Source organism: Alligator mississippiensis, chromosome 1, assembly GCF_030867095.1.
Source record: "Alligator mississippiensis isolate rAllMis1 chromosome 1, rAllMis1, whole genome shotgun sequence".
Lineage (NCBI taxonomy): Eukaryota > Metazoa > Chordata > Crocodylia > Alligatoridae > Alligator > Alligator mississippiensis.
Window position 1 is genome coordinate 339,914,095 of NC_081824.1, and position 13,251 is coordinate 339,927,345.

General features: G+C 47.8%; 1 long non-coding RNA gene across 1 annotated transcript; it reads right to left on the reverse strand.

Moving 5' to 3' along the window:
• Positions 1-6,603: 6,603 nt before the first annotated feature.
• Positions 6,604-7,914, reverse strand: LOC109282564 (uncharacterized). Its single transcript, XR_002089576.2, has 3 exons — positions 7,768-7,914; positions 7,251-7,469; positions 6,604-6,838 (listed from the first exon to the last, which is right to left on the reverse strand). It is a non-coding gene; the product is annotated as an uncharacterized LOC109282564 (long non-coding RNA).
• Positions 7,915-13,251: the final 5,337 nt, after the last annotated feature.

The following is a 13,251-nucleotide window of genomic DNA, read 5'->3' on the forward strand; positions in this document are numbered from 1 at the left end:
AGCATGGATTCGTGGCAGGTAGATCGTGTCTGACCAGAGTGCTGCACATAGGGCACAAACATATCCATTACATGTACTGGCTGGGAAGTGACCCTCTCAGCAGCACAGAACCAGACAGTGATCTCAGAATCATAGTGGACTCCAAGATGAACATGAGTCATCAGTGTGATGAAATCATCAGCAAAGCTAACTGCACTTTATCATGCATCAGCAGATGCATGGCAAATAGAACCAAGGAGGTGATACTTCCTCTCTATGCAGCGTTGGACAGACTGCAGTTGGAGTACTGCATCCAGTTTTGGGCATTGTACTTCAAGAAGGATGTCGATAGACTCGAGAGGGTCCAGAGGAGGGCCACTCGTATGGTTAGTGGCTTACAGGACAAGCCCTATGAGGAGAGACTGAGGGACCTGGACCTCTTTACCCTCCACAAAATAAGGCTGAGAGGTGATCTTGTGGCCACCTACAAATTTATTAGGGGGACACAGCAAGGGATCGGAGATGCCCTGTTCACCAGGGCACCTCTTGGGGTAACAAGGAACAATGGTCACAAACTGACAGAGACCAGATTTAGGCTAGATATTAGGAAAAACTTCACGGTAAGGGTGGACAAAATTTGGAATGGGCTTCCAAGGGAGGTGGTGCTCTCCCCTACCCTGGGGGTCTTTAAGAGAAGGCTGGATAGGCATCTGGATGGGGTCACCTGACCCCAGAACTCTTTCTTGCCTAGGCAGGGGGTCAGACTTGATGATCTGTTGAGGTCCCTTCCGACCCTAGCATCTATGAATCCATCTCTTGGCCCTTCATTTTTTGTCCTTTTTTCCCTTCCACTTATATCTTCTCTTTTCTATATCTTGTTGCTTTTTTAATTAAGAGTCTGGTCTAGCCTCCCAAGACTACCTCTTTTACATATTTGTGTAACCCAAAAAAGCAGTGGGAAGCAGTTCCCTAAACAATCTGATGCTGCTATCAGTTCAACAACTCTTAGAGTGGCCTATGAGACAGCATGCTGTGCCTGTGTTTCTCCAGCAAGGTGGAGCCACATAAATGACAACACCAGAGAGAGAAGCTGCATATTTTATTTTAACTGTTCTATCCTCTCTCTTTTTGTGGATGTGTTTTTATTTGCCTTCAAAGAAACAGGATCAGCCAGAACAGTGCCACTTCATATCAACCAACTTTTTCTCCTTTACTTCAAGAGAACAGGTATTCCCCTCTTAATACCAATGAAAAGATTGTCAACAAGGTTTTTCTGTATCAAACCTCCTTACATCCAAAGAGAAGGGGATTAGAGGATATTGGTAAAATTGAATCCTTACTTAATACTTTATACAGATTTTTACATGGTCGGGTGGGGAGGGGGGTAGAAGCAGGGAGGGGCTTTAATTAGAGCAGCTCTGAGAGCCGCTCTAATTAAAGCAACCAGAGCATCTTGTGTTTCAGTGTCCCCGTGCTTCAAAATGGTGGCAGAGGTGTTTTATAAAGCACCCCTACCTTTATTTTGAAATGTGGGGACACTGTTAAATAAGATGCAGAGGCTAACTGGAGCATGGTAATTATCATGCTCTAGCAGACTCAATTAATCAAACAAAAAAACCAAGCAAAAAACCCCAGCAGACTCAAATGATTGAGTCTGCTCCAATGTGCTGTATAGCAATATGTCAGAGCTGACTTTGGTCTCATGTACAGGCACCCTACATTTTCAAGTCTTTAACTGTTTTTCTTATTCTTTTCTTTTAATAGCGGTTTAAAAAGTTTTTTAATGGTGGTTCTTACCAAGGAACTTGCTCTCTGTTCCAAACCTTGAAACTCCTTTACTCTTTAGTGCTGTATACTGACAGGATTATTTTACTACTTTTGATACCCTAGACATATTTATAAATAGATTTATAATAGATCACAAGTAACCTTTTAGGACTCTCAGTTTATTGAAGTGAGTCAGTGAAGTTATTCAGGATCTTCCAAGAGCAAAACTGTCTAAGGTTCTTTGGTCTAAACATCTTAAAGTGCTTTATAATGGAAGGCAAGCATGATGATATTCAGATTTTTCTCCAGTGTCCCTGAGAGATGATGTGACTCTCTGAAGATCACCCAGCAAGTCAGCTTCATAGGCAGGAACAGAAGCAAGGTCTCCTGATTCCCATTCCCATGCATTCATCACAATGCCTCGATAAGAGATTGAAAAACAGTTGGTTTTTATTGTTTGTTTGTTTTTGTTAAATGTATATGTTCCTGGAAATTCTAATTATTCAGAAGTTTTGATATTAACACCAGCTTTTTTCACTTTCATCGCCCTTTTAAAAACAAAAAATCCCTCCTGTTTTTGTGATTTTTTTTTAACTTTTGTATTTCACTCTAAAAATAGTAGAGGTTGTGCAGTCATAAAAATTGTTTGTATTCAACTAGCCTTCAGCCAGATATTTGAATATCAAAACTTCCCAGAGGTACATAACTAAAAAATTATTACAGTAAAAGTTCTGTTAAGTGGCATTTTACAAGCCGGCACTTCCAGTTTCTCTGAGACCCCATGGCCCAGGGCAAAGCAGCCTGCACCGCCGAGCCCCCACAGCCCAGGAGCATAATAGGCTGTGCAGGGCTGTGCGGGGCCTGCCTCCCTGTCCCACAGGGCCCGCAGGAGGGGTAGCGATGCGGTGGGAGGGGCGGTGATGCTGCGGGAGGGGTGGCGGGACGCCCCAGATGTGGCAGGAGAAGCGGTGGCCTGGGCCACTCAATAAACCGGCATATTTTGTTATCTGGCATCCCCCATTCTCGAGGGATGCCAGATAACAGAGCTTTTATTGTAACTGAAATTCCCTACTAATGACAATTCAATCACATTTTTCCAGTACTATAAAAAGTGGTGGGTGACCAAGGAACTAGCCCTGGGTGTACACTTAGAGGGTGTGCATGAGTGGTAGTCACCACAGTGGCTGCTGCTGGCCTGGTCTCTGCTGCTATGCCTGCTGCTGCCACCAAGATGCCTGCCCTGTATTTTATGCCTCTGCATTTTTTCAAAATACAAATTCCATCTGAAACTGTAAAGTTCTTCAGCATCTCACCCAAACCAAGAACAGAAGGATTAGTTGTGGGCTGTAAATTTACATTATGACACGTCAAGTTAGAAGAGTGATCTAAAATCAAAATAATGTAAAGACTGTATGTCAGTTGATCCTAGTCCTTTGGAATAATATTAATAAAGAGAAAAAAAATTGACTCCTGTCATATAGCAACTGACATTGCTGCCAGGAGTTTAAACTGCATTATCCAAATATCCAGATAATGAATTAAATACATTTATTTGTCTGTTCTTGAAATTCAAAAAATAGAAAAAATTGTAGCACAACCCCCCCCCCCATATATTTTATTCAAAAGATGTGTAAGAGGAGACTTGATCACTGCCCATAGATACCTAATGGGAAGAGAGTGAGAATAGGTGATTTTTCAATATAGCAGAAAGAGCATGACAAAACTGAGTGGTTGGAAATGGTCTCTTTTGGCTTTAAAAATCTATTAATCAAGTTGGTCATTTATTTCAGGCTTGATATATAATTCTTAATCCTTTCATCACTACCACCCAATTATTATCAATTCTTAATGCCAGAATAATTCTGGATCTACATGGACATAAAACACTATTATTTTGGAGTAAAATGCAGTCCTGGAAATTTTACTCCAAAATAGGAAACACTAGGGCTGTACGAAGCTTCGGTGCTGATTCGATTCAGAGCAGATTTCAGCCCAATTTGGCAGCCAAATCTCTGAATCTGAATTGAATCAGGAGACCAATTAAAAGGTCCAAATCGATTCAAAGCTCTCTGAATCAATTCAGAAAAGATTCAGAGAGATTCAGAAATTCAGGCAGTCCCTGCTCACTGCTGCAGGGAGCTGGACCCAGACTCTGTGCTGGTAAGTAGGGGGTGGGGCAGGGAGAGCTGGAGGAGGGGGGAGGGGACCATGGGGGCACCCCCACCAGGCCCCATCCCCTGCCTGCTCCTCTAGCCCCTCTGAGTGCCCCGACCCCACTCTCCCAGCCCTCCCCCCTCCATGACTGTCCTGCCCAGCCCAGCTCAGCTCCCATCTCTTTAAAAAAAAAAAGCAAAAAAAAAAAAAAGCCCTGAACTCACCAGCTGCTGCAGCAGCCATTGGGGCTTCTGGAGACTCATGGTGGGGATCCCTCCCCCCCACCCCCATCTGGCAGCAGCCAGTGAGCACTGGGCTTTTTTTCCTAAAGAGCTAGAGCTGGGCACGGCAGCCATGGGTGGGGCTGGGAGAGTGGGGAGGGGATGGGGCCAATTTGGAAATTTGGCTGATTCGGTGGTGGCTGAACCTCCAGATCAGATTTGGCCAAAATGATAAGGAAAGTGATTCGAATCACCAAATTGAATCACTGTCCCCCGAATCGGACAAATTCAAATCCGAATCTGAAGCTAATACTAGCCACTTCACACAGACCTACTGATCACCTTGTTCTCCTTCAGGTGCTTAGAAATAGATTCTTTGAGGACCTGCTGTATGATCTTTCCTGTTATTAAGGTCCAACTGACTGGTCAGTAATTCTCCAGGTCCTCCTTCTTCCCTTTCTTCAAGATGAGCACTATACTTGCCCTGTTTCTGTCATCTGTGGCCTCACATGACAACCGTGAGTTTCCATGAGTAAAATGTAAGCTGTGGCCCATGGCTAGGCAGTGCCCCTCATATACTGAAAATCTTCTGCATCTCTCCTATCTCACTGTGCCATCAGGTTCATTAAACAAGACCCATCTATTCATCAACACAGCATGTGTCTCATCATCACTCAGATAGGGCCTTTGTTACTGTGTTTCCTGGTTGAAGCCTGAAAAATTGTTTCCATCTTTCTTTCCCTCAGAATTCCAGTTACCATCCTATGTTGACAGATGCTTGTCACTTATTAGTACATGGATGAAGGTGATTGCACTAGTCTCAGTAATTCTGTCATTATCTGAAAGACTTTGAGAATACCACCTAAGGCTTTGCTTATTTCTATCCCCGTTCCTGCTCTCTCACAATAGGTTTCTCTTCAAGTAGACAAAGCCAGATCTGTTTAAAAGTATTTAGGTGTCTAACAGTGCAGAGATGTGAGTAGTGGGATTCTTTAAGAGTGTGCCTAATTCACACTGTCAGGTACCCAGGTTGTAGCTGTATTGGTCTAGAGGAAAAAGCAATCAGGGCTCGTGGCGCTCTCCTGTTGGACATGGGGAGGGTTGTTTGCTTAGAGCCAGGCAAATCATGAAGACAGGGATTTAGTCTAAGTGGGAGAGATGATGCCAATGCAAGTAGCTTGGGGCATTGCTTGCTTTAGAGCAGTGTCTTCCTGGGATGCTGGGTGGATATAGAAGATGCATTAGTTAGGACCAAACTCAGAGCTGCTGGCTAGGATGAGGGCTCAGTAGGGGTAGGTCAGTAAGGAAATCCTTGTCTGCCTCTCCTTCTCATATGGCCGAAGTGGCATTGCAGGGGCAAGGACAGAAGAGAAACCTTTTAACTGCCTCCAGTGATCCTCCCTCCTAGGAAGGAGACCAGGGGACTCCACAGGGAAAGAGCACAGCAAGCAGCCACCATACCAGTAATGTACAGCTTTTCAGTTGTGGAACTTACCCACTGCAGGACCTGTCCCAAGAATTTGGGCATTATAATGCCCAATGGGAGCAGAGCCCTGCAAAAGAAACCATGAGTTCTGGGACCAGCTGGGCACTGCCAACACTCATTTGCTCTGAGGCAGCAACTCTCATTTCTTGGAGCACAAGCTCCATGTCTCCAGCCCCACACAACCCTGCGGGTTCAGCACAGAAAGTTCCCCCTCTACCACTCATCCTGCTGCCTAGAGCACAGATGCAATCCAGCCTGCCTCTTACCTGGCCAGCTGACACACCCTCTCATGGTGCATCTGGGGGCTCTCAAGGAGTGTCCAAGTTCCCTCTTTGCAGAGGGCTGCAGCCACTCCCTCCCCAAGGCCCTTAGATATGGCACAGGCCAGGGTCTCCATAGAAAGCCTGGAGAGAGAGAAGGCCCAGATTTACAGACTGTAATGAGATGCTGTGGCCAGAGCAGAACCAAAACTCCTTGTCACTCAGGAGGTCCATTACTCAGACACTTGCTGCGCAAGGCAGGCAGCTCAGATCAGACCAATGCTGCCATTCTTTTTCATGCCTTGCAATCCCCTGACAGGGACAGGGAGGGCAGGACCTTGCACAAATCAGTGCTGGAAGCCAGAAGGGATGCATTGAGGCTCTCCCAAGCCAAATGCACTATGGAAAGAATTGGGAATCCATTTTTCTCTCCCTACAAGGAAAAAGGTCACATGTAGAGCATGGGAACATGCAGAATCACATGCCCAGGTCCCAAGCACTGGGAACCCAGTGTGTGCTGATCACTAATGGAGAATGTGAAGTCCCTGGGATGAAACTGCCTGGCCTGCCCCAGAGAAGCTCAGATTAGAGGAACAAATAGGCCCCCCCAACCTTAACATTTCAAACTTTGCCCTTCTTAGACACCCCCCACTTCTTTCAGCTTGCAGGGCCAAGACAGCTAAGCACAGCCCTTGGCAAGGACAAGAACACCCTACAGGCAGCTAGCCTGAAGTGAGGCTAAACCTGTGAAAGCAGTCACAGTCTACTCCTTACCTGCAAGGGTTTCCCACTGCTCGCAACTGCCCCTTCTGCAGTTGTCTCCTCCGGATGCTCCCTGTGGGCATTGGCATGTACTGCCCTACAGTGCGGCGAACTTGCTCCAGAAGAGCACAGAGAATCTCTGGGAGCAGCTTCCTTAGCACTGGGCTGGAGTGAATGGTGGTGAGCATCTCTAAAGATGCACATGTTGCCTGAAGAGATAGAGAAGACTAGAATCAGTCTGGAGAAGACACCTGGCACTCATAACTCCAAGTCTAAAGATCTCTTCCTCACATCCAGGAGAGCACAGAATAGCTCTGGCAGCAGCTCCCTTAGCACTTGGCTCCTTTCCCAGTCACATCCCTGCACTCCCAGTCACATCCCTTTCCAGTCACTCCCTTCCCAGTCACATCCCTGCACTTCTGCCTGGGAAGAAGCCAGCAGCCTGAATGGAGAGCTGCAAAGCAGAAGGAGCCTCTCAGTTACAGGAGTTTCTAGTTCCAAAGTCTCATGGAGTCAGTCAGCCACATAGCATGAAGCTGCTGTGTGTCTGTTGCTGATGGAAGAGCGGGGGTGATCAGAGGGACAGGAGAGAAAAGCTTTCCCCACAGCCTGGCATCCTACCTCAAGCTCTTGAGAACCAGGATTCTAGCCCTCAAGGGGGAACCGACAGAGCTGGACCTGGATTGTCACTTGCTTCTAGAGGCCCAAGGGCCATGATGTCCTCAGCTGAGCTCTTGTCTGTGCCAGCCAGATGGTGAATCTTGCTCATGAGCAACTGTAGTATGTAGAGGGTGAAGAAATCTTTCCCCGCTCAAGGCCCTCCAGAGCTCAGAGGTGTCACTGCAATTTAACATGAATTACATACAAGCTGCGGATACTCCTGTGATGTCATGAAGCAATAGGACACTGAAACAAAAGCCAAGGGCTCTTCTGGTCTGAGACAGGGTTGGGGCACAGTGATGGCATCTGCCAATGCCATTAGGCACAAGCCTGGCATTTCCTATGCAAATGCACTAGGACATTGACTCTTACCAAGTCATTCCAAAGGATCTGCAGCTGACTTGAAACTCTATGGGCTTTGCCAGGTTGTGGGATGTGTGTGCACCACCAGGCACAAGCGGTAGGGAGTGGCAAATACCTGTCCATTGGCAGAGGCTTTCTAAGGAGGCTGCTGATCACTGCCTCTAGATGAAACCCAGCAAGAACGGAGATGCCTTCCAGCAGGAAACCTCTCACAGACCTTTCTTGGATTGTCAGCATCCAGATAAAAATGGTTTCCAGGATGTCCAGCACCTGGAGGGAAGATAACAAGAACAAGGGCCCCTTTCTCATTCAGCCAGCACAATCCAAACCAATCACTCCCAAAGTATGGCAATTTGCTGCCATCTTAGGAATGTCTTGCTTTAAGGGACCAATGTCCAGACATTGGTGCCTCCAGCTGATCCTAAGAAGTGAGGACACCCCTATGCCTCTACTTGGGGTGAAAGTGGACATCGTGATGTGCACAGATGCTAACCAGCCCACACACCCTCAGCCATTCTCCCGTCCATGTGCACACACCTACAATCTAATTGCATGTGCCGCCTGGGACCTATCTCTGCCTGACATTAACCCATGTGCTTGCACAAACACCCCAACAAATATCAATATCTTGGGGTGGTTTGAAGAAGCTAATTTTGGCTTTTTTCCTGTGTGGATGCTCAGCTCAGGACCAACAAGCACCACCAACTTCAGAACCTCTTTGAGAATCCCTGGGACCACGAGCAAGATGATTGTAAATGTATTTTTTCCAGGTGAGCCCAGCTCTATTGGAACTGCACACTGGAGTTCATACTCCTCATTTCTAACTACAACTCCTCATTCTGCACATGGGCAGGCCCATGGGGCAGTAGGCCGAGCTGCCCATACCCAGTTTCATCCAGAACAGGGATAGGGGAGGCTCAGTATCTCTGGCATCCATTCTTTCCTGTACCCTGTTCCCAACCCCGTGGAGAGGAGCAGGATGGAAGCAGTATTTCACATAGCTTCTACCAAGGCTGAGAAATGACTGAGGACGCAGAACCATCTCTAGCTCCTGCCTTGCCGTGGACCCCCTGCATGGTGTGGCACTGAGGGAAGTGTGCATCCGTTCCCTGCCAGCCACAACTGTGTGCCTTATACTCCTTGTTGCCCTCTCCTGCTGTATTTGCCCTAGAGTCTATGTTTCCAAACCTTCCAGGGCTGAAAGCTCTTATCAATAACCTAGGTCACTGAATCCTGATCTTGCTTACCTGTGCTCTTTCTCTTGGATACAGTTGATCTGCAGTTTCTCATCTCTGGCTAGTAAGGGAAATGGAACTTGCTTCATGTCCAGGGATCAACAGTAATATTGCTGTTCACTCCATATGAAAGCAGTGTTTGAAAAGCATAAAGCAAATGCAGAAAGCCTCCTTAGCTTCAATTTTACCTCATCCAGAAGAGTATCTCCATGCTCCCTAAGGATTGTAATGAACCAGTGTCTGCTGCTGTGGTACACGTGGGGCTGGCAGACAGCATGCTATCCAATATGTTCCCCAAAAAGTCAAGGGACTGGTTGGATGGAAAGTATTTTCCAATGACCTGGAGACAAATAGAAAGAAGAGAAACTGCACTGAACCCCAGAGTTCAAGAGTGATATTAAAGAGTTGTACTGTGCATAAGCTTCTGCCCTACGGCAAGTTGGTGCATGAGCAAAGGTGAACCCTGTGCTTGAATGTTCCATCAGCCTTCAATGGAGAGAGCATCATTAAAGGTTTGTTCTTCTGTGCAGGGACAAACCTATCTACAAAACTTTCTAATCTTGCTCTGAATTATTCTTTCTATCATGGACATGGGTAAACAGCAGAAGACAGTGGATAAACAATGTGTCCCAGATGCCTCCCCCATGCAATCCAAAGAAAGAGAGAAATGATGTGTGATGAGCAAAGGAATGGACAATGAAGGATGCCCAGTTCCCAGAGTCTCCACACCAGCTTCTTGAGCCTGACCTTCACCATGTGGGAGGATGCTATAAGCACAGCCTAAGGGCTGGAGGCTTTGAGCTCCTCATGGAGACCTCTCAGCTTCACCTCCACTGCATCCATGGTCATGGACTGGTCTGGAATTAAAATAAGAAAAAAAGTGCTGTAATGATGTCTGAAACAGAACCTTGGCTTCATGGAGGAACCATGTGCAATGTAATGAGCAGTGTGGTCCAAGGTTTACGTTCAAGGTCTGAGTGACTTCAGTGGGGTCAGAGGTGCAGCAGGATCAGAGCTACTACAAGCCTTTCCCCATTCTTGCTAGGGGGGTGCTTCTTTTCATACTTCCCAAAAGAGGGCCAGGCCCTTCACACCATGCAACTCTTCTCTCCTAGGAGGAGATCTTCCAAGGGCCAGTTGTGACCCTTTTGATGTGCTTTTGAGGTGTCACTAGACTAGCAGCAAATGGACTTAGGAGAGGAGTAGGCATTACCAGAGGGAAAAAACAGGCAGAGCCACTTGCACCTATTCAGAGTGCCCTCACCTTGTAGGTGGAGAAGGCAGACAATGCACTCAGTGGCCCACGGGCGGGATGTGGCTAGAGAGGTGCAGGTGTAGGGTGCTAGCAACCTCAGTAGGGACCCAAATTGCTGAAAAGGCATCTGAGGAAAAAGGAGAAAGAGATGAATGACATGTGCCTGGGTTTTGGTAGAGTGTTATTCAAGTTTATGATCCCGGGAAGGTGAAAACAGGAATGCATCCCTATGGGACCCTGTCTGCTAGGGAAGCTTTCTGCATCTCAGGGTGAGGCTGCCATGAGGACATCAAGGCAAGAGAGAGTTAGACCATACTTACTCTGCAATGGACTGTCTCCTGATAGGTGACAAGCAGCTGGGAGCTGGCCTGCAAGGCCCTATCTCTCTCCCACTCCTTGTCAGAGAAGAACCATGGCTCAAGAAGCTCTCAGAAGAGCAAACTACTGTCAGAGGAACCTTTAAAACAGCTCAGAAGAACCATTTTAAAAGCAGATATCACTATCACCACTGAAAACCCTCCAAGCAATCTGATTATTTTATCATCTGGATACATCCCAGGCAGACCTTTAATTCTCCTGAAGCCAGAAGAGCTGTTGAATGACCCTGGCACAGGATGGTGCAGCTACTAAGGATGTCAATGGGATTCCAGGGAATTATAAGTCATTGCCCCAAGGACACCTTGGGAGATTCCCCTCTCATTTGTCCTACTGAGGGAAACCTATTTCTTTCACGTATTGCCACCTTCCCCAGAGAAGAGAGTTCTGTCTGCTCCTGCTGGCTACTCACATGGAACATCTCCAGGAACCAACTCTCAGTGGAGTGCTCTTCAAGGAGGCCCCTCATGAGCTCACCCAAAGCCTGCATGAACAACTCGTGCAATGACTGCAAGCAGGAGATAGAAGAGGGAAGCTCAGGGCCAGCTGGGGTGTGTGTCACAAAAAACAGAACCATTCTAGGGAGGCCAGGGGTGACTGCTAGGACCCAGAGCAGGTTGGGGAGCAGGTCCCAGCAAGTGATGCCAGAAGATAGCTGTTCAAGTGTACCTGTATTTGGAAAGAGTCCTGAGTCATCTTACTCTTCTTCCTCATCTGCTGCACAGCTGGAAGAGGCACCAGGCACTTGAGGCAGTCATCAAGGATGTTTGTGTTTTCATCCAGATTCAGTGAGGGTTTCACCTTGCTGGCAGAAGAAAGAGAGGAAGAAAAGCCCTCAGTCAGATTAACTACCAGCCCCAAGGGAAAGTGGGTGTACAGTGCTAAGATATGATCTGAACCTAGAACCCAAAATCCAACCCCCCTGGACATGGCAGCTGAGAAATTCCTTGCACTCCCCACCACTCCTAGTTGTCCCACAATCATCACCACCAGGTCTTTCAAGTCCAAATCTCCAAGCGGACCAAACACATTCAAACCCTCTGACCCCAGCTGCAGGGAGAGCAGCCTGTGGCCTGAGCCCTGCAGGTGTCTCTCAGCTCCAGATCTGACAGAAAGAACAACAGAGAGTTAAGGAAGGAGCTCATCTTTGGCCAGGGTATCCCCGTGCCCAGGGCCAGGGCAGGAATCACCTACATCAGATGCTTAATGGCAAACATGGCCCTGAGGCAAACAGGAGGCCAGGGAATCTATTGGTTCCTCTTTCATGAAGTCCTAAAAGGCAGAAATAGAGACATGACACAGGGGAAATGGATGTAGAAAGCAGAGAGCCTCCCTACCACAAACTCACCAGGCTGCCCTCCTAGGTGGGCTGTAAATAGAGCCAGGGCTGTGCTGGTCACTGCCCCAGGATCCTGCTCAGGTCAATGGCATCAGTGCAGAGGGCACAGAGCTGTGTCCCGGTCACTCACCAGGCACAGCTGGGCCCTCCAAGAGAAGCCCACAATGCAGCATTGCGTAGAAAGCTTTGAGTAGTACCAGCTTTCTTGACCCCAAGAAGACCCCTTATGAGACTCTAATGATCTCATCCTAGCCAAGGGACAAAACAGCTATTTCCAGGGAAACCAGTCCCATTAGGTTCCCACCTTGTCCTTTACAGTTTGGTCCCCAGGGCTGCTCCCCACACACCAGCATGTACCCCAGGAGCTCCTCTTTGTAAGTGAACTGGAAACTCGGGGAGTCATCAGCATCCTGGATGGCATGGCTGATTTCAGTGACTGACCAGATCAGGGTCAGCTTTAAGTCCGGGTCCTGAATTTCATGGGGGAACAACACGGAGATGAGGATAAGGAATGGAAATGAACGAAGATCCAGAATGTAAAGATCAGGGATGAAATGAAGCCTCATTTGCATCTCTGAGAGATGTCTACAGGCCCCAGAAAGCCCTGGGCCCACAACCATCTCAGAAAAGGCACATGGCAGCAACAGGGACTCCTGCCTGGGGAAGGTCATTGTGCCTCCTGCAGTTTGGGTTTGGGAAGAATACGAGACAAGGTGGGGGTCATTAAACATTGACCTTATTGATGCTATTGATGCCAAGCACCTGGGAAACAAAACGCAAAACAACCGTCAGCGCTTGGAATGGCCCCAGAGTGAAGCCCAGTGCTAGGTCCAAAAAATGGCTGGGCTGGTGGGTGTGGAGAAGACAAGAACATGAATGTGTGCCCCTCTCCAGTGCAGGACAGGTTGTCAGGAGCCTCTATCCCTGCACTCTCTATATGTGGGTCCCCCCCACACTGCACATCATCCCAGAAGGATTCATGTGGGTGCTTATCAAAGGCATGAATTCAGGGGGAGGTTCAGACAGTCACAGCCTCTCTGGGCACCCAGGTGCAAAGGAGACATCAGTCCCATGGCAGGCCTGTTCCTGACATGATGCAGTCCCAAGCTCTTACCTGGCAGCTGGTCACGTAGTACTGCAGGACCCTCCTGGTGATGTCACGCACCATGCGGGGGAGCATTTGGGGGGCATAGACAGCAATTCAGCTGTTGGCCAGTATCAAGGCCCTGTGGGTCCTGGTTCTTCTCCCTTGGTGATAGATTCATAGATTCATAGATTCATAGATGTTAGGGTCGGAAGGTACCTCAATAGATCATCGAGTCCGACCCCCTGTATAAGCAGGAAAGAGTGCTGGGTCTAGATGACCCCAGCTAGATGCTCATCTAACCTCCTCGT